Source organism: Lingula anatina, chromosome 7 (assembly GCF_051362555.1).
Source record: "Lingula anatina isolate TDL-2025a chromosome 7, LinAna3.0, whole genome shotgun sequence".
In the NCBI taxonomy this organism is placed as follows: domain Eukaryota; kingdom Metazoa; phylum Brachiopoda; class Lingulata; order Lingulida; family Lingulidae; genus Lingula; species Lingula anatina.
Window position 1 is genome coordinate 476,990 of NC_141773.1, and position 26,613 is coordinate 503,602.

The 26,613-nt window shown below is 36.5% G+C and overlaps 1 protein-coding gene across 2 annotated transcripts in view; it reads right to left on the minus strand.

Annotated features, from left to right (window-relative positions):
- Nucleotides 1-26,613, minus strand: part of LOC106162125 (double-stranded RNA-specific editase 1) — a 50,003-nt gene that overhangs the window by 22,726 nt on the left and 664 nt on the right. The window contains exon 1 of one of the 2 annotated variants that reach the window (XM_013539266.2): nucleotides 8,454-8,635. The exons of the other annotated variant lie outside the window; for it this stretch is intronic. The gene's annotated coding sequence lies outside the window, so the exon portion shown is untranslated. Of the gene's footprint in view, nucleotides 1-8,453; nucleotides 8,636-26,613 lie in introns of those variants that run through there. 2 annotated transcript variants of the gene reach the window in all.

Consider the following 26,613-nt stretch of genomic DNA (forward strand, 5'->3'; position numbering starts at 1 on the left):
AACGTAATCAAATTTTCCAAGAATAGAGGAAAAAAAGAATCCAGTTCCATACACGTACCCTCTGGTATATACCACACTTGATGATGACTCTTTTAAGTAACAAAACAGATAAAACCATTCCCAACTTGATCACTGGCGTCAACAAACAGCACACAAGGGGAAATCATTTCTTTGCAGAACATCAGACTATTAAACGCCTGGTGAATTTCACAATGTTTATGAATTTAGACCAGTAAATTTTTGTAATGCTCTAATTATCTATCTAATTAATAAAACATTTCTCCTTGTAACCATGCCTACAATCAGACTTCTGTACACACGACAAACAGATTGTACTTTTAAGTCAGGAGAAAATATTAACGTCAGCAAGCACACAGGTTGATACTAAAGGCCAGTCACATGACCCCCGTCCCCCCCAGGCCCTCACCCCTCTGAATAATAAATAAGCGTGTTTCCACAGCTAAAGAACACAACAAGAATAAAAGTACCTTTCTAAGTGAAGAGAGGACATTGACTTGCTGTCTACTTAATCAGTTATTTTCAAAGGCAACATACATTATTTATAATAATTTCATAGCAACTTTTTCATTTGAAGTTAGTGGTTACAAGCTTGACTGAAGAGTATTATCAGATGTGGCTAGAAATGACTATTCTCTATTGCCTTCTCAAAAGCATAGTATGTGTTAACATACTAAACAAGACAGACAGGTCAAAATGTTATCACAGTTGACCAATGTAAAAGTAAAAACTACAACATATAGACTTAAATGACACCTATATATGATAAAATGTACTCACCAATTACAAAGTCAAATTAAAAAAAAAACCTTAAAAGAGAGCGCACAAAACATGCCTTAAGATGTCTGCAGATTTTTAAATATTTACAATTTTGAAAGAAATATTTATTTTGAAAGAAGGCTACTGTCTGGTTTAAACTTAACTGGTAGGCATTAACCACACTGTGAACTTTGAGAAGAAAACAAAGTGCCCTTCAGTTTGGCAAGCTGTGACGGAAGCAACTAAGTGTTTGCAGCTTTTTATCCAAGTTTTAAGATCATTGACCGTCCACATCTCTTCAAAATATGGCCAAGAGAAAGCTGTAAGGCTTGAGGTGTGTTTACATTTAAGTTAGATCAACCTTCCTCACTGTATTCCTCCTTTATATTATCACAGGCTGATCTGACCATAGGCACCAAATACCATGATCCTTTCGGTTCTCCTGCCAGCCCCCACACCATACTATTGCCACACTTGGCCATGCCCCATCATCACTGGGCTATAGTCTGATGACTTACTTCAGAGAACAGATTCATGACATTTTTCTGTCCAGTGCAAGGTTAGTTATATCTAAGATCTAATATACCATATCCGTTTATTAGATTTTAGGTTTAATCAGGTGAACGATCAGAGAACTGGCAACCTGACGCCTACTTCAATGTACCTTAAGTTTTAGAACCACTGCTTGGCTGGGGCTTGTTGAAATTTGCTGACAGAAAATGGAGAAACTTCTCTTTAAAAAATTCAAACAAGGATTTTGAATGTACTCTTAAGTGCATGAATTGTTTCTTGTTGGCCTTATCTGAGGACAATCAAAACTTCTAAAACATATATTGACTGATAAGTGGCCTTAATCAATATCATTCTTAATCTTTTGCCTTTTCCAAAATTGTTACAGAGTTAAGGCAAGTGTCATAAAAGATAAAAGAACTGAATTAGAAGAGACATGCTTATTTAAACCTTGTAAGTGATAATTGCCAATTGTGATCTCAAGCCATAGATTTGAAATTGTGGATACCAAATCAAAGGCTCGGACTGTGATTTCATGGCTCGAATATAAAAGCAGTGGTTGGGAACATCACTTAAGGCAGCCCTGTCAAGAATTTGACCAGCTTTCATCCAGGTTACTTACTGCTGGGGTGTAGGTTCCTCTTCTCAAACCCAATTTTTTTCAATATGAAAATAATGCAGTTTGAGGCTCTTCAGCACATAGGAACATACTGAATTTGTAAGTGGATTAAAGGTCCACAGTTTGCATCATGGTGTTTGCGATTCATGAATGGCTTTTTCTCCAGTAAACAGTAATACTCAGGGCAATTTTGATCAGGTGGTTTCAACAACCCCAACCATTGATTTATTCAAAGTAGACAGAGCAAAGAAGCTCTGAACAGTGCAGGAAAATATTGACGTCTGTCTGCAGGATTGCTTGTCCTTTGAATCAAAAAGACACAATTTTTATCATTGATTTCTTTATCATAAGGTTAAAAGATCTTAATGAAAACATCCTAATGTATTTCCAGGAATTCAATTAGTTCCAATCACTAATGCACTTTTAGGAATTCAATTAGTTAAAATAACGAGAGAGAGAGAGAGAGAGAGAGAGAGAGAGAGAGAGAGAGAGAACAAGAGAGAAAGAAAGAGAGCAACTCATTGGTTTGAATTATTAATACTCCAGAAGTACGGGGCACCATGGCAACTCCTACTTCAACACAAAGAAATTGTATTTGAAGTCAATATTTCACTTTTTTTAGTGGAAGAGCTTAAGAAGAAAAATTAAAAGTTATTCTAAGTATAGTAAACAGGGTGTAGAAACCCTGCAATGCAGGCAGCAAGAAGAAATGGCACATCAAACCCACACCATGCTACCACAAAGCAAATCACAAGAGGGACTTGACAAGTAGTTCAAAGAGGCAAAATGAAAAGAAACATTTCTTATGAACAGCTGAACATGCCATAAATAAAATATTCTCAAATCACCAGATACAGAATAATCAATGTTGTACATTAATCAGAGGAATGCTGCTTTGATTCTACAATCACTACAGCTGGAAACCAGACTTTAACATGATGAAACACTTCTGCAGCTTCGTTCACACAAACTGGACTGGAAAACAGTCTAAAATGTGCCAAATAATACATAACTAAAGCACATTCAATATTGACTGGTATACACTGACAATGTTATTACATAAGAGTCAACAAAACACTGGGCTCAACATTGCCTATCTATCAACTTCCACCCAAACAGAAAAAACAAGAACTTGTGAAAGTCAGTTAAACTCCCCATAGCATCATTACATGTAATAGGCGGTCTTGATAAAGAAAACCTTCCGTTGTAAAAAGAAACTCATCATTTAAACTATACCAGGAGTTTAGGAGATAAAGCCTCAGATTTTAAACCACATTTTGTTCAATTTATCTTAGGACAAATAATACTTTTCAATAATTTTTAACTAATAAATCCCACATATAAGAAGACTAAGAGAATTCTAATTCACCCTCACAGAGGCTTTTTTCAGATCTGTATCTTCAGCATTTTGCCCCTTAGGCCCATGGTTCAGTGAACTGCCTTAACAGCATGGAACATTTCCATCATAAATCTCAACTCCAAAGGATAACAGCAATTTGAAAAACCACAATCTTCAGTCTACTGTTCAATAAAGGAAACATGAAGTGATTTCTAATGGGATTTTTATTATCAGGAGAACAAGACTGTTGAACCTCAGCTCCCTTTTAACTCCCCAGTACTGGAACACCTCTTGAACCTGCTGGTCCTCCAACAGAGCACCTGTTCTCTTTCTAGAGCCACTTGGATTAAACCAATTAGCTGACCTTTTCATAGTGGAGAGGTAGGACCAGTAACTGACAGGCAGAGTTCTTACCTGGAGGAGAGATTAAGGCACCCGTGGAAAGACTTAGGTTAAAAGTGAAAATTAGCAAAATCATCCTTTTAACTGCCCTGCTTATTGGGCGAAAATTTCAGGAATGAGCCAATTATTTTTTTTCCATGGAAATCCATCACAGCCTCAGACTTGCTACTTTTGGCAAGATAAATATAATATAATATTATTCAATGAAGTAATTTCAACAGCAAATCTAAATTTAATCTATGGCAAGTGACCTTAAAGTAAGGTGGCACTGAAATTCAAATGGATGGTGTATTCTAGAGGAAAGCAGAACTGCCCTTTGGAAAGAATCAGACTTCGATAAATAACAATGTTGGTATAAAGAGAGTGTTTATCTTCAACTGGGTTTGTTTAATAACACATCATAGCATTCTCAAGGCAAGAGGACTCAAGATGAATGTCTGAAGGCAAATTTATCAATTATGTCTTTAAACACATATACAGAGAGCAAGTTTACAAGAAGGCAGAAAAACTAAGGAAAACTTTGAACAAAGTTCTACTTTTTAAATTCCTATTGTATGTTGAACAGGGTTTAAAAACACTTCACAAACATAAGAGGAATATGAACTGGTAGTACATGCATGAGCTATCCTAGAAAAATGTGGTAATTAACCCCAAAAAAATTGACATCCATACTACATCATATCAAAAACAGTGTCATACAGCATTGACGGGAGAGATTAAATACATGAAGTTCTTTTCCCACAGAATCTTAAAGAGCACCAATGTCTGTGAGATATGACGTGGCAATTCTTTACTCTGAGACCAACTAATTTTATAAACTTATATCATCAATATGCTGTATGTGTTCATATCTCTTTGGAGTTTTTTTCCCTCGGATGTCCAACCAAGCATAAACCAAAAGTTGATAATGTTAATGCTTCACTGTGAGCAAAGTTACAACAAAATCATTCACCTATAAATTTTACAAACACGCTGCCTGATGGTGGAAAATCACAGCTCTCCATTTGCAGAATGTTTGGGATATTTGTGCTGAATTTACAACTTCACCAGATTGTTCTACCAGATTCTGTATCAGGCAATTTTGTGAGCAGATGCGAGCCACTCCACCTGATAGACCTCCCAGTTGGAGAAAAAATTCTGCAATTATTCTTTCCTTTCTTTAACAGCCCAGTGAACTGTTTTAGACATTGTTTTCTTTGTAAAATAATATAGAAATCCAGCATACAGCCAGTGAGTACAAGATAGGAAGAAAGAGGTGTAAATCCCAACAGTTAAACACAACTCTAATTGGAGCAATTATACGTTACAACCCAATGAGAGAGAGAGAGAGAGAGAGAGGGAGGAGAGAGAAAGACAGAGGGGGAGAGAGGGAAGGAGGCAAGCTTTGATATACATGATTGTTGAGAAGCACTGGCCTTTGCTTATCTGGTGAATATTACACCCTAATCCAATCTACTAGACTGATATTTTTCTCATAATAATGTTTCTCTTCTCCTGTCCTAAAAAGTTCATAATTGTAACATTCTGTTTTGGTTATCAGATAGCACACAGTTATCACAATATTGAAAGAGAGGGAAAGAAGTCATTTTCTGTATTAAGTAGCAACCCTATTCCGTGGCCCAGTACCTTCTATACTTCCTGGTGCCTAAGGGTGCCTGTATGCTGTATATTAGTTTAACAAGATAATCACAGCAAAAACAGGTGAAGAACAGAGAAAGGAAAACACACCACAAATGCCACAACCGTGTTTCTCCTTAATGTTACACAGGTACAAACATATACAGATGTCCACTGGAGAGGAGAAGGGGGTGGTGCTGATGGAAAAATGGACAAAACTTTGACAAAAAAAAAAAAAAAAAAGATCTCCACATTTCTCGTACACGTACATACCCTGGCCAACCTGCTGCAGAAACTGTGAAGCTCACTACATTTAATATACAGAGAGAATCCACTAAAGCAATAGGAATACTGAAAGAGGTTCAAATGGTTCAAACTACCTTCGAGTGCTTTTAGTCAAATATCAAAACCTTCATCAAAACCAATAATTTCATACATAAGCATGCCACAAATCAACAATATACGAAGTGAAATAAAAACTGGAAATATCTTTCACCCTCATTGGTACAGAAACATTATTTTTAGCTCCTGGCAAATTCTCCAGGGAAGTATCCTGCCAGCAGTGAGCCATGCTTGACTAATTATAGCTGCTAATCCTGTACCTGAGGTGTCTGTATCGTTCCTCTCACCTGAAGGCTCTCCAGGTAGCGCTATGGGTACTAATTTAACAAGTTCACCATTCCTTATTACTCCTCCTTTCCAGCTCAATGAATGCTACAAATTATTGCTGGCTTTGCAGACTTCTATCTAACAAGTTCGTGGTGCTCCTACATCGCCGCTAGCAAGGTGTCTGCCGGGCCAATACTGCTGTATTCTCAGCAGATACCCTGTAGGCTTGTAAGTGCTGGTTCCCACTGCAAACCCTGGTTGTATCTTTATTGTTGAACTAACTCTCTCCACTAAGTTGGCTGCCCACACTGCGGGATATGAGAGTGTTCTGCAGAAATCCTCTGGTTATGGTAATTATCCAAAAATTTCAAATGCCCAATTCCAAACATTTCAGCTCTTCAAAATTCTTATTACTTGGTTTCTACTACTCACAATAATGATTTTCTGACTGAAGAATTACAGCTCAGAATTTTCAATCAAATTTTTGACAAATTTAAATGCACAATGCATAAAATAGTTCTGATTCAATTTTGTTCACATTAACTGAGATATAACCAAGTATATCCCAGGGGCGTAACCAGGCATACACATGGATGCACTGTGCGTACAATTTTTTGAGCCAACCATGATATTATTCTCCATAAATTCAGTGTATTTTTCACAGAATATAATTGTATCTGTGAATTTTCAAAATCTGTGCGTACAATTTTAAAAGGTCTGGCCTGTATCCAAGTAGGACTGAAAATTCAGCCACGTCTGCTCTGAAAGCTAAGGATATTCCCTAACATTAATAAACACAACATCATTTTCCCTATTAAAATAGCAAAAAATGATTGATATTAACCAAAGGTTTTCATAAGGCAACAGAAAACCCCAACAGCAAGAATTAAAATGTCAGACATTTTCTTGATGTTCAGACAATCATGAAATATCAGACAACAATATCTGGAATAGAATTCTCAACCTAAACTCTTAGTGTGTTAGAAACCAATAAAAAATCAAACAAAATTATTGAAAAACTTCCCCAAAGCAGAACCAATTATGCAAGCAATTTCTTTCAGATGCAGGACTCTCATCTTAGTTTGGTCGATTTTACGATAACCTGAGTCTGGAACCCCTGTTCTTTGATAAAATCATACTTTCAAACCAGCAATAATGTTTTCCTAAGCCCCCACAGGAGAAACCTGTCATGGTGTTTGCTATGCTCTCATCAGTTTTTACATTTTGTGAACTTTTTTCACACAGCTGTGGCTCTCTAAATAAGAGCTAACAGAGCAGCAAATTGGATTGCATATTCCATAAATGTGAACTATTGACAAAATTTCTCTCTAAATGATCTTGATATCTTTTTAATAAAGTTGCTACCGAACACAGCCCATGTTCAATATGGCCACCAGGCAGGGAGGGCTTCAGTTTCTTAAAAAATAAATAAAACTAATAGAACTGAATTTTTTCACATTTGGTGATGAAAGATTCCAAAAATATCCCAGAAAATTATGATCAAAGTGCTAGATGAAAGAAAGATCAATACCTATTAGTGCACAAGTTCCTATGGCAGATGCTGACAGGGAGTAAACTTTTTGAGTACCAGTTCCAACATCTCCCACTTGGGGGCACCACATGTTGGTAAAGCACAGAGGCGGAATTTTTTTCCAAATCCCACCCCTGCAACTGTCAAGGTTTTTTTTTTTTTTTTTTTTGGGGGGGGGGGGGAGGGCTTAACAAAAGTTTTCTATCATTATATCAAGGTGTTAAATATTTCTTTGATTTTTAAATTCATTAACTTCAGCTACCAACAAATATTTACAATGAACATTTTGAGGAATTTTATGAACTTGGCTCAGTGACCCATGCAGACCGAACGACATCTATTTTTGGATCACAATCAGCACAATCAGATAGCTATGACACCATAGTTTACCAAATGTTACTTCACAAAATATGAACACACTTAATCAGTACCAGCCATACTGGAAACAGGTCTGAAGCAATCTCCACTTACTACAGTGAACTGGCCCAGGTATCTGAACTCCAATAATGTAATTCCCAGTCCCTTCACTGTGTCTACACTTAAATAGATACAATGTAATTACAGGTCATCCATAACTGATGAGCACGGCGCAGTTGATTTCCAGAAAATATTTGCCTCAAGAGAACTCCCACGGCAAACATCTAGCCAGTCTTCCTATTCTTATGAGCAATCAATAACAGCACAGAAAACAACGGGGAACCGGGAGTTTGCCCACACACTCCAGTATATATAATTAATAACTCCTCCTTCATCAGAACCCCTTCTTGTCTTGTACGACACTAAAATAACATCTTTTCATTATTTCTACCACTAATAATTCTTTAATATCTCAATAATCAATAACATTGCATTCAGTTAGTGTGATAAACATCTTGAAAATTATCAATTATCCCTAAGCATTGATGTCCATTATATCACCTGATTGAGAAACAAGTTTCAATTCGACAAAAGTTGAAAAATCAATCAAACATCATAGTTTGTGTACTTATAATTCAATCTAACAGTGGTATTACACATGCATCATCAGGTTTTTACACCTCTGATCTTACCTTCACCTCACAGTATATATGCTCAAGAATCTTCTGACCACTCCAGCCACCCAGGACAAATCACTGCTGATATCTCAGAGAGGCTGTTTTAAGATTGTAAAGAAAATAACTTAATTTCAAGGTAAGCCCTATCTATCACGCAGACATGTATCTGTGCTTGTGTTCACTCACTGCCTCACACTCTGCATTCTGCTGGCTACCACGAGCCACAAGCTACAGGCTGCTCTCTCTAAGAGAGGGTGAATACCGCACTCTGACTTGTCCAATATTTATGCTCTCCTCAGGTAAATTTGCATTCTTCAGGTTATTCCTGCTTAATAAAGCTAAAGGTGGTTCTCTTCTCCCATTGAATATACTCTGCAGTCATACCAGGCACCAATTTACAACCATCATTTGAAATGAATTCATAATAAAAAGGCTGTTTTAGGATAAATTAATTAAAAAAGACCAATGCTTAAAAAAGCTTTGTGCTCTTTTCTTTAAAGAAAGAAGGTAAAATCCACAGAGCATCATGAGAGGATTCTTAAACATCTTTCAACTTCAACCCCCCTCTCTCTGGGGCCTAATTAACTATCTACAGTGCTGCATATTAAAAGAATTTTTTTTTTAATCAAAGGCATCAACATTCATCTGGCTGGTTTCTCTTGTGGCCTCTCTACAGTTGCCTTTATCATCACAAATGAAAAGTTTCTTGCTTCTGCTCACACCAACCAAAAAAAGACATTAATCTAGAAGTTAATGTACATTACAACATCTAAGTGCATTACCAGGCCTGTTTCCATAGCAACAGTCCATAGAGTGCTTGGTTTATAATTATCAAACAACTCTTGAGAAATGTAACTGTTTTCTCCTCTTCATTTTTCTCCACTTGTTCAATATTTTCTTCATTTTCCTTTTAAGTGTCACAAATAAATCAGTCATTTCTATTCTCCAAAGACAGCAGAAAACCATTCTTTGCCTTTATAGCTGAAAATTAAGTTCACAAAAATAAAAATGGCCTGTCAAACCTTCTACGGCTGAAAACATTATTAACGAGGCATAGAAGAGTTTCATTGCCATTAACTATATCCATTTGTGTGTTACATGTCCTACTATGATGCTCCAGGGAGTTTTTTTTTTTCTTGACAACAGAAAAATATAAAACTATAATACACAAATTATTAGTGCATCAGAGACGAGCACTGTAAACACATTATGAAGTAAATCTAAGAAAGCGGCTGACCAGTGTTCCTAGAGGGCGCTATTATTCACGACCCAGGGTGTAAAATCTGCCGCTGGGGAGCAGCCATTTACAATCTAATATCTGCTTTTAATCAGAAAATATGTTCACCGCACTGTGTCCAGGCTTTCAATGACAGCTATGAAAGAAGGATTTGTCTTTAGGCAATTTCATTAGAGGACTTCCTATCTTTGTGTTTCACAATAAGTTTGCGTCCTCTGGGAATTTCGTCAATGGCACTTCATCATTATGAATAAGAGCACCTTTATGCCACTGTCAAGGTTGCTGGTGCCTTCAGTGGTACCTTTTCCACCTTGGGCCACTACCTCACTCTGGCATCAAATTTCTTTTAGCCAAATAGCATGATAATTTCAATCAAACCAAACTATAAAACAATATGAACAATAAATTTAGTGATGATTTATAATTAAATATAAGTAAAATATTTTACAATTTTCTGAGCCAAAATCACAATATCTTATGGCATAATGCATTTGGAAAAGAATTTCAAATGTTGGTTACAAGGACTGGCCATAATGTGCCGAAAATATTTTTCTTCATAACTGCTCTTGTTTTGGGAATTATATAGGCACTATGGGTATTTTATGGCTGGTATCAAGGGTACAGGGGGTCCAAAATGTGAATCTGCAATTTGGTCATCAATATACAGATATTCCAACCCAAGCAAGACCAACCAATCAACCCTAAAATTTTGTAAGATGTCCAGCCATCTTTGGAAACAGAGGCCATCTTTTGGGGCTAATGGCCGTCCAAAAAACGACTGGACAACTTTCTGGGGAAAGCCACAATATATTTCATGGCTGGTAAACATCCTGAAGAGGAAAAAAAGTATGCGGAAATGAAACATTTTCATTCATACTTTATAATCTGCTCTTAAAAGAAAAAGTCAAAAAGTCACCACCCAAGAACAAATTACTCTGAGAGATACCTTCAGTATTCCATCATTCCGTTCTTGGCAAAATATTGAAAATGGAGATGTGTTTAATTCTCTGAACAGTCACAAGGGACATGATAAATCTGGCTTCTAAATTGGTTTTTACCTCATATTTTTTTGTGAACCTGGACCTAATCTGCTCAGACTCCCAGTAGTATATGTCTATGAATTCTCAGAAAAGACAGAAATTATTTTTGTCATTAAAAAATTCCTCTGAGTTCATCAATTGCCATCAATTAGGCTTGACAAAATTTTATTAAAAGCTATCAAACAATGCTTAATAAAAAACAGTAATTTTTTTCAAGATCAACAGCTATTATTGAAATTGTTTAAATTCCAATATTTTGATGACTATCTAGAACATCTTCTTCAGGGAATGAGGCTATCAAGGGAATGAGGCTATCCAGGTACATAGCCCCTGCCCATGGACGATGATGCCCCATGAGAAAGGAAGGCTCTTATTCTCTTCATGGTTAAAAAAAAATCTATTTCACATTTCACCATAACTTTTCATCCTGTCACTTTGAAACATTCCACATAACAACTTGAAGATGATTTATTGGATCTCACTGCCATGTAAAATATTCTTTACATGTGACATCAATTTATCAAGTAGCAAAAAACTTCTGCAAAATTGGCCTGACCCCCCTCCCCTCTTCATGTGGGCCTCACTGTTTTCTAAGCCAAAGACAGAAATATTTGCTCACAAATCCATTCATAGACAAACGTGGCATGACAATGACAAGTTGATAAATATAAAATTACATATCTTCCTGCCTGTTTTCTTCCAAAACCAAATCATTTCTAGTGAATGTCAAACAATTTACAAGCGTATGTCTGCCCCAAACCAGGCTGCTAGGCATAGTGGTTTAATTTCACACCCCTGTACAACTATTGTCTACAGCTGCTGTACTGGAATAAATTTGTCTTCCACACAAGAAGAATTTCCTGACATCCATAAACAAACTTTTTTATGTAATGGTGACCTTTTTGCAGAAAGAAAATGTTCAATCACTCATATTTAGAGTAAAGTTTGATGTCAAGTTCAGTCAAGGTTATGCCTAAAAATCCTGCTTTTAACCTCTGAAGTGTATGGCCAAAGTAACAGTACGTATTTTCAGATTTAACAGCTTTGAAAGCTAAATAAAATTGTGGTTTCCTTTTCAAGCATGTGTAATGCAAAATGCCAAATTACCTTTTTTCAAAACCAAATTAAATTTTTTTTTTTCACCAACTAATATGAATAAAAATGTTCCCAAATTTTACCCACACACACACACACACACACACACACACAAACGGGATACCCCCTGCAGTTAACAATTTATGCACTTCTCAAATAAGCCTCTAGTCTTACACAGTGACAATCGCCCCTAGTGTGAAACCATTAAAACTGGCTTTATAAGGATCAAAGCACTGTCAACTGGACATTGAAAAAGGGTCAGGCAGTGTACACTGACCAGTTGACTTAAGGGTGGACACTGGTGAAATCCTTAAGACCCACTCAGCTGTGTGATTGGATAGAACTTCAGCAGACACTACCATGGAGTTTGGTTACATGGAAGGACTGTAAGTTGTTCTTCCTGGTGGTGTTTTATTTCTGCTTTTACAAATTAACACTGCATTAACCCCAGAGCTGACTCTGTGTGATAGGGACGTTATACAACCTAGCGATAAGACAGGGTTTTAGGAACAGGGAAACATATCCGTGGCGTTACATATCATGTTCAAAAGCTAACAAACATGACACCTTGCTGAACACCCGTTTAGAATATGCAACATGACAGCTACGCTGGGCAGACACACACATGTGACAGACAGACTGGGAAAACACACATGACAATTATGCATGTTTTTATTCTTATTCAGAAAAAAATTTAACTTCTGTTCCTGCATTGGTAAAATGTTAGGAAAAATCAGGAAATAAAAAATTAAAACCTGTGATTGTGTTATTCTGTTGAATCTGCTGTCGCCAACATTAAGACCAGCTGGTGCTAATTAAATACCTGTATCAAACCCGTTATCTTCAGCCACATGTTATGACAAGGATACCTGCATTTATTAATCTCATACTGTAACTATATTTTTATAATTGGCACATTTTCACATATTTAGTCCTGTGAACACCCAGTCTGATCATTTGAACTGACACTGATACGTCTCCTCCCAGACTTCCCTCATTTATGAATGTCCCATCTTATACCAGACCTGTAACCAGCCATATAAAGGAGGGGGGGGGGGGGGGGGGCAGTGGGAGGATCAAATAAAATGGACTTTCTTTACCTCTTAGTTGACCCAGCCTGATAAAATTCAAAAGCCCTGGTTCAAATTATGATTCCTCGTGTACTGTTTTTGCCCAAAAGGACTGTTCTTTTGACCCCCCCCCCCCCCTTCCTGTAGGCATGTTTTTCCTAGTGTTTGTCATTCTTGCGTCTTCAGCCCATTTCCAGTCAGTTAATGTTATGTCAGACCAGTGACATTTCATAGATATAAGCTCAGTTACTGGCCAAAACCTCTGCCTTGTTCTGGTAGATTCTTTGACCCTGGTGCACCCTAGTGGCTCAAGAGCACAGAATTTAAGAAGTTTTTGACACAGACTGTGACAACACACAAAACAGACTGCAAATAACAGTGACACTGTCTTCTTTATCAAACCAAATGTAGAGAGATTACTACCAATGGAAACCATCATTACTGCATAAAATAAAACAGGAGAAAATACAAGTTTCTTTCTATTTATAAAAACTACATCTGATGTAGAAAGGCTATAGTGTATACTCACCACACTCTCTGCATGCAGTGAATTGAGGGGTGCAAAAAGTGCGCGGTCTCCTCCTCAAATTGTCTCCTAACCACCTGAACTCACAGCCCCACTTACGACACACGACCCATTCAAACCAACAAATACATAGATAGGCTCTGAACCGGTTTAAAAAACTGTGTAACCATTGTAACCTTGTAGGTGACAACTACACTATGTTACTATGTTCAAAAAGTGGCCGAGAAACTTAATTTGGCTGTAGACTTATCACCTATCAAGGTACCATAATGTCATATAACCAACTTCCAAATCTAAAATAGAGTTGCAATATACCCTATAGCTTATCAAATCATGAAATGGCGGCAAGTGTGAATTGGCCCCTATATTTTCCACCTGTAGCTCCAAGCTCTCTTTTAATACTCATTAAATTAAAATGATGTCAATAGCCGTCTAAAGTCTTTTCACAGTCTGACCTCAAATGATTTGACTACATCAATGGGTTGTCTAGGCAAAGTCAAGAATTTTGTGAATAAGCAACAAAAACTCTTTTCAAAGCTTATCTTTAGTCCAAAGGCGAAGCTTGGACACTTCAATGTGGTTACTTACCATGCTAAATAAAGAAAATGTTAATTACAAATGTCTTAATGAACATGGAAGGGGAATAGAAATATGTTGTTTGGGAAAAAAAGCTACCTAGCCAACCATAAAGGAGTTTGTTCTAAAAAGCTCTTAAAGGATTGAAAAGAAATTGCTATGCTACGATAAAAATAAATGATGACTACATTAAATTTGGACTAGGTTTGTGAAAAAAAAAAAAAAAAAAAAAAAGACCAGACATTTGATCAACCTTAGCTGCAAAAAGAAAATGGTTCAAAAAGCTTCTATAAAAACATAAGCCATCTTTACTTTATTCCAAAGCATAAAATAAATTAATGCTCGGACTCTTCCAGTGAATCTCTGGCCAAGCTGATAACCAGTGTTTGTAGTCAACTGAGGCAGGGGGAAAGCAATCACTGCCTTTCCCCAAGGATACATATAATCAACTCTTTGGATGGATTCCCAGTGTACTTGTGACCTTTTAACTTAGTATGTGCTATCTTGACTAGGATTAGCTCACCGTACAGAGTACATCTAATCTTTATTGTGACCCACCTACAATACTTACTCATAATTCTTACTCTCTCTGCAGTGACATTACAGTGCCAAGTTAAGATGTCATAAGAAGACTAGGAATGTCCCATTACGCCACTATATCAAATGTCATAGTAATGGGCCTGAATTCAATGATTTAGGTCTATCTGCCTCTCTCAGCCTTGTCTGGGTTACAATTAAGACATAAAATCAATCTTGTTGATCTCTTTATTTCAGACATGGCTGATCTTTGCTCCAGAGTGCCGCCCACTGCTGTGTTGCTGATTATATCTCTATATTCCCTATCACTATATTCCTGTCACTCAGGGTCAAAGCTTAACATTTTTATTTGACCAGATATTGACCAGAATGACCAACATTCACAGCTGGACAACTCTACTTGACCACAATGACTGACAGGTCGTAACTGAGACTCCTGATTTGACCAGTATTACTGGCGGGTTGTGCTGTTAAAGAAATGTTTCTGGAATAATCTATAATGGGGAGTATTTGGGGAATTGAGATGAAATCCTTGGAAGCAAACATTTAATCTCACTTTGACTGAGGATAATGATGGCGGTTGGGGTGGGGGATTAAATGGATGTGGTAAGAAATAAAACTGGATCTTTTCTTTAATCAAATATAGCTTCTGGTGAACAATTTTCTGTGTGACTTTTGTGATCTCAACTGGCACATCACAATATTGATTGTGGTAGAGGAGACCTTATTGTGGTAGATGACATGTTATTGTGGTAGGTGAGACCTTATTGTGGTACGAGACCTTATTGTGGTGGGTGAGACCTTATTGTGGTGGGTGAGATCTTCTTGTGGTAGGTGAGACCATATTGTGGTACGAGACCTTATTGTGGTGGAAGAGACCCAACTATGGTAGAAAAAACAGTGTTTTAGTCTAGTAAAACTTTGTGATTGGTAATCAAAGAAATTAAAACTATCTAATAGCACAGTTATATATTAGTCTGGATCTAACATAGCTTGATTCAAGTAAATTACTTAATCAAAAATGAAAGTAAAGTGGCAAAAGCAAAAAACTGATAAAACACTGAAGATATTTTTCACTCTGTTACACCTTGGGCAAAGTTTCAGCATAACAGCTTACAGAGTACAGATTAAACAAGTACAGTCTACAAAGATCCACAGAATTCCATAAAAATGTGTAAAACAGAACTGACAAAGTGTGTAGTAAACTATCAAGGGCAGCTGCCTGTACAGATGATAAGACAGAGTGGAAAGTGGTTTGGTAATTGAAATGTTGGATACGGCAGCTCAAGCATAGAACACAGGCACTGAACTGCAACTGACAATGAATTAACTATTTAGCTGGTTTATGTTCTTGGTGGCTGTTAAGTGCTCTCTCTCTCTCTCTGACATACATACACAAAAGACACTCAAACATATGCAGACACACACACACACACACACACACACGTGCAGATACGTAAAAAAATTCACATGCACATGAACACACATTAAGTTGGGTCTCTTTATACACTAACACATACAAACACACAAGCAAACTTACACATACATTATCATGTCCCTGTAATACTATTTGTCACCAGGTCTAATCTCATCCACTTCCATCTTTCTTCACTCCATTCTCACCATGGACACCATACAACAGACTCAAACTGCATTTTTTTCCTGCCACATAAAGGCTGGTGTGAGCACATACTCCATCTTAAATAAACCGTTTCATGTGCCCAGACGGATTCAGCCCAGTGACAGTGAATACACCTGCGTGTTTTACACAGTCAAATGTCTCTTTAGCCCTGAGCTATCATCTCTGCCAACCATGAAAGGACTTCCTGCCCCATATAATGGGCCGTCACACAGGTTAAACTCAAACATAAAATTGCTTTCAACGTGGTCCTTTGAAGGTGGCGAGCTCCTGTTGCATGAAACGAGGCAAGGCGTAGAAAGGCATTGACCTGTTAATGTGATGTGGTCGTTTTCCTTCCCTTTTTTGATGGTCATTAGCTGCACTCACATTTGCGTGCAGGTCCAAAATTTTGCAACAAGTTTATGCGGGTGCATTTCTGGTGCAGTGAGTGCTGGGTACCTTTATCTACCAAGTGTGCCTCATATTTTATTTGGCAATAATCATGGTTGGTCTGCCCTTGCCCATCTTGTAAAAAAGCTAACCTATAGCCTTAAGGACATTCACAGGTAAAACAAAGCCCCCCCCCCCCCCCCCCACACACACACACACACACACACTCACACACACATACACAGACACATTCCTTGCACACAAAGTTTATGGCTCTGTAACTCGAAAGCATTAGGAATTGCGACTGAGCACAAGCGTCTCTATTTCATAGCTCGGGACTTATTCACCCCAAATAATAGCCTCAAAATTAAAGGTGATATCTCTAATCGTAATGCTTTTGAGTTACAGAGCCCTTATCCTTTGACAACAGGGACCATCTCATTATCTACAGGGATTAATGAAAAAGAAAAGGAGGCATTTCTTTCATCTGACATTGCCAAGCTCACTTTTTTGTAAGACAAAAGCTGAAAAAAGTTTTTAAAGCAATCCTGTGGCAAACAGCTGCTTTTATTTCACAATAATTTATCTATTTACTTGTATCCTATGAAATCTAACCCTAAAATTTGCCATTGTTGGCAGAACTACACCAAGAAAACATCCAAACTGTAACAATTAAGACACAAATGCACACAAAATGATGTAAATAGCTGCTACTTAATGGTGAACAATCAGCTCTGGAAAATACTCCAAAGTCATATTTTCTATATCTACATATGCACCGTCCTAAACTATTTATCTTTCCCAATATATAATCAGACCTTAAAAACAATAAAACCCCTCAAATAAAAGTAGCTGATGTCGAGATCTCCTTCTGATATATACGATACACATGGCGGTTAAAGTGACTGGCCATTTAGAACTAAATTATTAAATTTATTAAGAATGGTATGAAACACTGAATTCAAGTGCATGGAGGGCTGGAGCAATGAAACTCGAGTTGGAGAATATTGCTTTCTTTTTAAGGAAATTTGATGGTGGGAAAACTCCAGATAGGAAATCTTGATTTCCCAAAGCAAGAATAATTTTCCAATTACAAGTCTGAGCGCAGCAGATTTGGTTATCGAGAAAAAAAGATTGATTAGATTTATAGATTGGTGAAAAACACATCCTCATCGCTGCGATCTGCCCTTTCCTAATCCATTTCTAGTCCTGAATCAATTCCATCTTCCTTGGGAACACACTATCTTTTAAATAAGTTTTCTTTACTTTTTATCTTCAATGTGCAGGCATTCAAATGGACCTCAAGTGATTGCAATAAATCAGTTGATTGCTTGACCATTTGCTGTTTACTCAAGGGGAAAGAAAACCAATGTCAACGCATAAAATAGGTTCTACTGGAGAACATGGAAGTCAACATAAGATACCCCTACAGTCTTTCAATAACTTAATATATTTTCAACCTATCTTTGAATAATCTCCCTTAATTTGCCCCTTCAGAGAAGAAATTTTACACAAATGAATGTATCTCCTGTGAGACAAAAACCTCTGGATTAAAACCTAAACAGGTTCTGTGCCAGCCAGCTGTTATTCCCAAACGTTTTTCAAAAATGAAATCAAATTTGCTGGTATAAAATGAATCACTAATAAAAGTGCACACATCCACAAAGTTCAACAATGTTTTCATACTCCATCAGGGGGCGCTACGGTAGTGCAGTGTCCCCAACTATGCTGGCTTAGCCCTCGTCATACCAGCAGCTTGTTTTACACAATTATTTGGTGAACATTTGGTTCTAACTTTGAGATGGAAAATAACTGTCTACTTCATTTCTTGACAAAATCATGGGATCCCTCAATAATAACATAACTGTTTATCTATTAAAGTTTTGACATTTGCGTTCATTTTCTAATAAGTCTACAAACATGGCAGGGGGTCCTGGGGCCACCTAGGCCAATTATATTTTTGGCTCTGCTGATAGTCAGAATGATCACAATATTCATGTGAACCACACACCAGAGGCAGAGTTCTAATTTTTCTCAATCATGCTTTTTTTGTAAAATGTATTTTAGACAGATGAAATCATCTGCTGACTTAAGTTTTTGTTTAATACCGTCAAGATTCTCTGTGAAAATCATTTTAGTCAACAAAAATTCAAAGCTAACTCACCTGAAACCCCCACATCACCAGAGACGGTGTTGTAATGTAAGGTTTTCCTATGTGAGTCCCCAGACCTGGCCTTAACCTGACCTTGGAGCAGCCAAAAACTCCGCTACAACCCACAATTACCTGCTTACCAACCTGTTCATATCAGACCCAATTCAGAGTCATTTGAAAAAATCTCGGCAAAGACATAATTTTACAATACAATGACTTCAAGCTTGGTTGGACAAGCCCTTCAATGGAACAAGTCAGGAAGACATTTTTTGACTGTATATATATAATCAAATCAACCACTTCAGAGCTAGACTTTTCAAAAGCCAATCTATTTAACAGACCTAAAATGGTCAGAACTATTCTCGGTGTCATTGTGTCTAAGTGTGAACTCGCCCCAGGCATGCAATGAATACGAGAACTCATCTGTGCTGTTAGAGACACTTGCGTCCTGGTGAAATAAACCTGAAATGATTAGGCATATTCACAAAATGAGACGATAGAATGTCCCGGGTAGTATTTCTGCATGTATTTATCCAAAGAAATTGGAGCTGTTTAGATTTGTTGTCAGGTTTTGTGACAACTGTAACCTAAATCGGGTTGCATTTGTTTGTGAGACTTGTGCCCTTAATTCCGTGTCTACTCAAGTACATCTTCAGACTTGGAGGAGGGGAGGAAAAGGGAAGGAAGGAAAGGCAGAGATCAGGTATCTCATCACTTGGTAGAGAAATCCCTCACTAGTAAACTTCATATTCACAATAAGAGATGTGCAATGGCAAAGAACAACCCTGCTTGTATTCATGTAGAAAGAACTGCATCTGATTCAAAATGATGTCAGAATCTCCGAAAATCATCTTAAAGCACACTAGAAAATTTTTAATCCAAAAAGAAGTGTAAAATGTGAACCTGTGACAACATTGATCAATTTAAAAAACACAGTGCAGCACAGAAGTTCTTTTCCACTCTACGCTGGCTGACTGAAAATATCTACAAAATATATATGTTTTAGACACCAAGGGGTGAAATGAGCTACGTAGTACTGGTAATATGACGCTTTTATTTTCTGCATCAAAATTATTAAGAAAGTAAGAATGCTTTACCTTGATCTACTTGGCTAATTCAACATGTCTGCACCAGCTCCGATAACAACCAGAGATATACACAAAATGACAACTATCCTTTTTCACCTCCCTCTTAAATACACATATGATTCTCTTTCGCAAATAAAATCAACTACAAATTTTCTATTATCCAAGGTTTTGTCAAAAGAAAAATCAAGTAATTTCACACCCTTAGCCAAGAGGTATTTTGCCAAGGCGTGCTATAGCCACCTCCGTCACGGAGACACAGCAGTACAACACATAATACAGGGTTTATAGAAATGAACACTCAATGGGCGAACATACTGAACATACAAATCTTTTCTATCATATCACTCTCTGATTAGCCTATTATGTCTTCACGTATGTCTGCAGGCTAAAAATTTTACAGCCTAATAGGTTATAGTAAAATGTTGAGAAAAAGGTTTCTGATTCTGTGCTCTTTATTTTCTTTAGCCCAAATCATTTTCCATTCTCTCACAAACATTTACGTCGTAATTAAGAGAGATATATACAGACAGACAATGGATTCTTGTCATCAGATACAGACATGCCAATCAAGAGAAATGAACATATTACTGTTATAACAAAATCTGAAACAAGTACGGAATAAATTGAAGATGAACTGCTAAATCTTTGTGGAGTTTAAGTTTACCACCTGACATCTCAAAAATAATCAATAATTTATTTACTGAAGGTAAGAGCACAGTCTACGGAGGTGTCAATGCAGTATTTACTTAGTTGTAAAGATCATCGCAAAGGTTGAGGAACGCAGGGTCACCATGTCACCAACTCGCTGCCCTCAGGTGATCACTAAACTGGCAAACTGTTGGTGGTCTGACCCCCCATTATCTGACCCCCTACCATTATCTGACCCCCTACCATCACTTTCTCTGAACTGTCAGCTAACTCTGGTCTGGCAAACTGATGCCAAATGCTAAAAAATAATTCCACTTTGTCAGAAAAAAAAAAGAAGTTTAATATGTAACTACATTTATTTGGTCAAGGCTTTTATCAAATTGGTACAAAATTGCGATTTGCCAACGATTTGGTCCAAAGAAATATCATCTTGGAGATAGAGAATTAAAATGATCTGAATGTTTCCCTCCTCTCCTCCACATAATACAGCTTTACTCCACACTTTGCCATCCCTGAACTCAAGTAGACCGTCAAGTCACAAGGTTGAATCATCTTCCAAATCCCCACCCTCCAACAAAGCTTCATCTTTAAAAAATTCTGTACAGGACGTCTTTGGGTGTTTTTAAGCTTTTAATCTTTGCTTTTGTCATATCATTTCCGCTTTGAAACAGGCTAAAAAGACCAAGAGGAACAAAGACATCGTCTGTTGGGGCCCGAGGTGAGGGCATAGCTTACAGAACTTCACCATTAAGCCAGTGTCTCAAACTTAGCTCATGTTACTAAGTCCAGAGCCTCTGGTGATAAGATTGCATCTTGCAGTCAAAACAGAAAACTCACAACCCAATGATTCCATTATATACCACGAGTTCAAAGCTGGGGATAATTTACGAAATTCTCAAGGGATTTCTTTCATGGGGGAGTTTTCCTCTTTTATTCTGCAGTGGAAGGTGTATAATCATTACATAAAAAAACACTCACCTTAAAATGTCAGTAAATGTCCTAAGACGGTTCTTATGTTTAAGTTCAAAAAGGAACAGTAAGATGAGCCACACTCAATATGACTTACATTAACTGCTTCATAACAAATCTACGGAATTGTTAATCAAACCGTATTCATCAAGATTTTTTATTCTTATGGCATAGTGCCTTTCAATGTCCCCAAAGCAGAAAATAATGGTTTGGAAGTCAGATGAAGGAAGCACATTGCAATGTGGTACGACTGATTGTAAATCATCGCCACCACACTGGCAGGTTAGATTACAAAATGTTTCACATTTAACGTGCTAAACGTTCTCTGTTACAAACCCTCTGACAAGTGCTTTTGTCCCCATACTGCAGGTCTGTGTAGACACTAGTGTAGCCAGGTAAACTGATATCAAAGACCAATGCAATCAAATGAAATAATGAGCTATCCGAGGCGCCATACCACATCGCAGCAGGTGCACTTTGCTGAATTATTTTTTCTGACAAAACCCAGCTATTATTAATCCCCCCCCCCCAAAAAAAAAAAAATGTTACCATAAAGGAAAGAGTACTACGTATACCATTCCTCATAGTAGAATATGCACAGAAAACCTTTAAAATATTATGAAAAATTCAAAGAATCAACATAAATGTAAAATTTACAAACTTATTTGACAAAAAACTTACCACTGTCTTATAAACAGATAATTTTTTAAAACATCACTTGATCAACCCATTCTATTTCTTGGTAAAAATAATAAGTTAAAGCAATAATAACTCTTCCTTTGAGATTCAAAATTCCGCATGAAATACATTGTAAACAACGCATGGAAATATATTCTATTGTATTTTACCACTAAAACGGCCGTTATTGTAGTAAAACTAAAATCTGTGCTTGTCAATAGGGCTTACGATGCTTTTCCTCCCGGTCATCAAGGCATTCGTTGCTAATGACGTAATGGTGTCACGCGGATTCTCGCGTTCATTCGAGACCAAAATAACATATGGCGGCAAACGCATTAATGCAGACGCAGACGTAAGTTGCGAGTTTTTGTACAGTGCGTCGGATAACGAAAAGCCCAGAATGGCACACATTGTGGATATTAATGTATTTTTAACAAAAAGACGAATATATCTCATGAATCTTATATAGTGTTGTTGTTGTCTGCTTTTCCCGCGGTTTTAAGTAGGTCAACAGTGACTATGCGATGTCAGAGAGAGCTCCGTCAGTTAAAATCTCTTAAGAGATTTTAACAAAAAACCGTACGAAAAAAACCCTGGATTAACTTTGAATGCAGGAATGGGGTCGCTGACCATTGGTAAGTACGGGAAAATTGCCGTTTACTCCAGGAAAATCCAATTTTTGGCCAAAATGAAGAGTTATTATGACTTTAAAGTTAAGGTCTATTAGTAACTTTATGTTGATTTTAGTACAATCGCACTTCAGTAAAATGTCCCGATTGATTTGCCGTGAGTGAAAGTAGACTAAAGATACTGATTTTTTAACTCAAGACCAAAGTTAGACAGAAGTTTCTTATTGAATCCAATTCTAACTGCTTAAGCCATAACCTTTATGCATGGGATTCACATATGACAAGAAGAGCAATGTAACTGTAAAACTGAGAACCCTCTTAAAATTATGATGATCTACTTTTTTTCATTGTGACAGCTGAGAGCACTGTGTTAGAGGTTCCTTGGAAATGAAGCCCACTGACAAACAGATAAAAATGGAGTGACAGTCTAATCACTTATGTGATTAATGAACCCAGTAGTAATGTTAATATGTGGTCCACAGTGAATTTTGCCCACAGTTTGTCTCATGATGATGTGTATTGTTTGTACAGATCAGATATGCTGAAAACTTTTCAGAATGGCCAGACATTTGGACCGGCAGTAATGAAACATTTGCCGGACTGTATGGATTTTTGTCAGACCAAAAATCACCCTTTCCGTTTGAGACAGATACTACTGGTCAGTATGATTAGGGTAGCTTACTTTGTTTGTGAATATGATAGGTGAGAAATGAAAGGGAAAAACGCTTTGAGTTTTACATGATTTTATTAGTGAAGTATGTCCCAATGATAACTGTAAATTCAAAATTGCTGCTCTTAAAACTCAACTACAATACTTGGTTGGAAGTCTTCTTATTTAAAGACATCAGACAATATCTAGTTTAGACTTTTTCCACTGAAATACTTTTAAAACTTGCACATACTTTCCTAAAAGATTTGTGAGACAATTTTATGTAAATATAAACATACATATTTCCAACAAATAATACCAGCTATTTTCAGCTGTGTAATAAAGTGGTCAGAAGAATGTTTAAGTGCTCTTTCTTTGCTTAAGATCTACAATTCTGTTATGTTTTGGTACAGGTACTGTTGTATTTTTTAAAAATCACTTATATAAAGATGAAAGTGAAACTTTCAGAAGTCACAAGTCCTAGTATCCTAATAATTTGTAAACACTGCAATAAATATTGTATAAATTTAACAGGATCTCTGATAAAGCAAGAGGATTTCTTCTACTGTGTACATTGAATACAGATCAAAACTTGTTTTACAAGAATGAATAGCTGGTTTGTTTTCAAATTTCTCTCAGAATATTAAGTGCATTGCCCATTAAAAACTTCCATACATCAAATGGTATTTAACAACTTTTGGACCGACCAAGTCCAATTTTTTACCGGTCCAGATAAATTTTCCAGGTCATGACCGATCGAACCGGCAGTTTCAGCATGTCTGACAGATGTGTTAAGTGGTCTTTGTGTTTAGGTTATGTTAACCATTCCAACTGAATGTTTTATACATATCTTACAAAATGTAGGGCTGACTTTACTTAGCCTTTTTTTCTGATGAACCATATGTTTGAAAAATTAAAATGAACATGTTTTAAAAATCAGTTAAATCGGAAAAATGTCATGATGTAGCCCCACTTTCCTCTTTTCTGTATATATTTGTGCAGCTTGTGCAGAGTAGTTAACTGAAGATCTAACTTAGTTTTTTAGGTTGAAATAGCACTGTAACAGTTCAAGCTTGAGTTATTATATCACCTAAAACAAACATCCCTACTGTACATTTTTCTGTCCACTTGAACTACATTAAGAAAATATCAAAATACTACTGCTCTCAAGGGAAGAATGTACTAGTATTAGCAGACGTGTAAATATCAATTTGAAAATGTTCCACTTGCCTCTTAACTCAGCTGATCAACTACTCCAAAGAGGCAGTGCAATCAATAACAGTATTTACTATAGCTCTGACCCTGCTGAATACCAGTTAAAAAGGTCAGTGTGCCTGACAGGCAATCATACAGACAACATTCTAATGAACTTGTTCACAGTGCAGCAGCAGCCACCATGGTCTTATACATTCTAAATCTTGATAATTTGCAGATTGGATTACATGGTGTGGAATGCAGTATTTGTTATAGGCAATCTTTTCTGTTCAATTGTAATCATCCTTTGCAAATAAATATTAGATAAATGCAGATTGTTGCCACTAATTGTATTAGAAATATGGAGAGGATGGGTGGGTGGGAAATACAGTCTGAATCAAAATTTTGACTTAAATTATATGCCATTTATCAACTTGGGTCAACTACTAGGTTCCTCTTTTTCTGAAAAATAACTCCTCTTCCCTTTAAAATTAAGAGACTAGAAGAAGAAGAATACCTCACAACAGCCAAAGAACAAAACCAGTTCACAGCTGGTCTGAATCGTGGTTTGTGAACACAGCCCTAGAGCTACAAATGAATCTCAACCAAGAACTGGCCAGGCTTATTGATTTCTTTAAAAGCTTTTCATTTAATTAATGGTCATCAAGAGAACCAGTGCATTGACTGGAGGGCCTCCACATAACAGTGTGTGGAGAGAGCTGTATAATGATAATAAGATGTCTTTCTTTGTTGTTGAACTGCAGCTGGGATCTTGCGGTCAAGAGATCAATACATGCAGAGAAATACAGCACACTGCTCATTTCATTTGTTTTGTACAATTAGGTATTCACAGAGAGATGTAATACTAAAGCTTCTGTACTCTCATACATTTATACTGTAAATATACTGGTACAACAGCACTGACCTTATATGACAGATTTTCTTGAAAGTAGAATAAAGATAACCCATAGCATTATCTTTTTTAAATCAAGTAGCAAAATATTCCCTGCTAAATTCAATATCACATCATGGCACTTATCAACAAAAGCATGTTAAGCATTTCTCAATAAAAAATAAACTCTCTGACAAAACTGATTCTCTCCAGCTTTTAAGCAGTATATTACAAATCATAAATAAATATTTCAAAATCAAAAGTACTAGTACTTACAACATACAGAAATAAACCTGGGGGATTGAACACACCTACATGCAGCTCCCTCCAAACTCAGTCACTACGTATACACTGTATCCTCCAATCCATCCCCACTGACAAGTTTGTGACTCTTTTTATCCGTGTGATGATGTTATTGATCACATAGAGAGAGTTCTGTTATTAAATCCTTTCACTATTCACAGACATGTATTCACACCATGAATGGTTACAGATAAATCAGGGTTTTATTGGAAATTTTTTTCTACTATGTTCAATACTCTGTTGTTGAACAGAACTGACAAAAATGATTGCTTTATTATTGCATATCATGATTCTGCTTGGAGCTTGGATGCCATCCTTTTCATACTTATTGATTGATGTGGTGATTGCACAGAAAGAGGAAAATTATAAAGCATCCTATAGATATCAAACAATATTTTCCAGTGCAAAGCTTCTTTCTCTGTTTTGAATGTTCTACTTGCTGTTGTTCTTTACTGTGTATTAAATATTTATATGAATAATTATGACATATTGATAAGAGCTAAAAAATTGCAAATTTTTTTCAGGTGTAATATATACCTTTTAGACTTTACTTTCAATATTGTAGCATCCTTGGTTCATTGATTATTTGATACTTCTTAAGAAAGATACAGAACAGAAAACCTTATTTTTCAATAAATATTGTTATTTTACAAATATGAAAATGAGAGAAATATGATCTATGAAAAAATGACTGCATACTTAATAAATAAATAAAATAATAGATAAATAAAATTTTAAAAATGTATCAAAAAATATGTTACCAAATTTATTTGATAAAAGTTTCTATTTATTCTTAAATTTCATTTTTATTTTGTACCTCAAAGACTAATTTGGACCAACGCATGCATGTTTTGATTTTTTTAATAACATAACTTGCATTC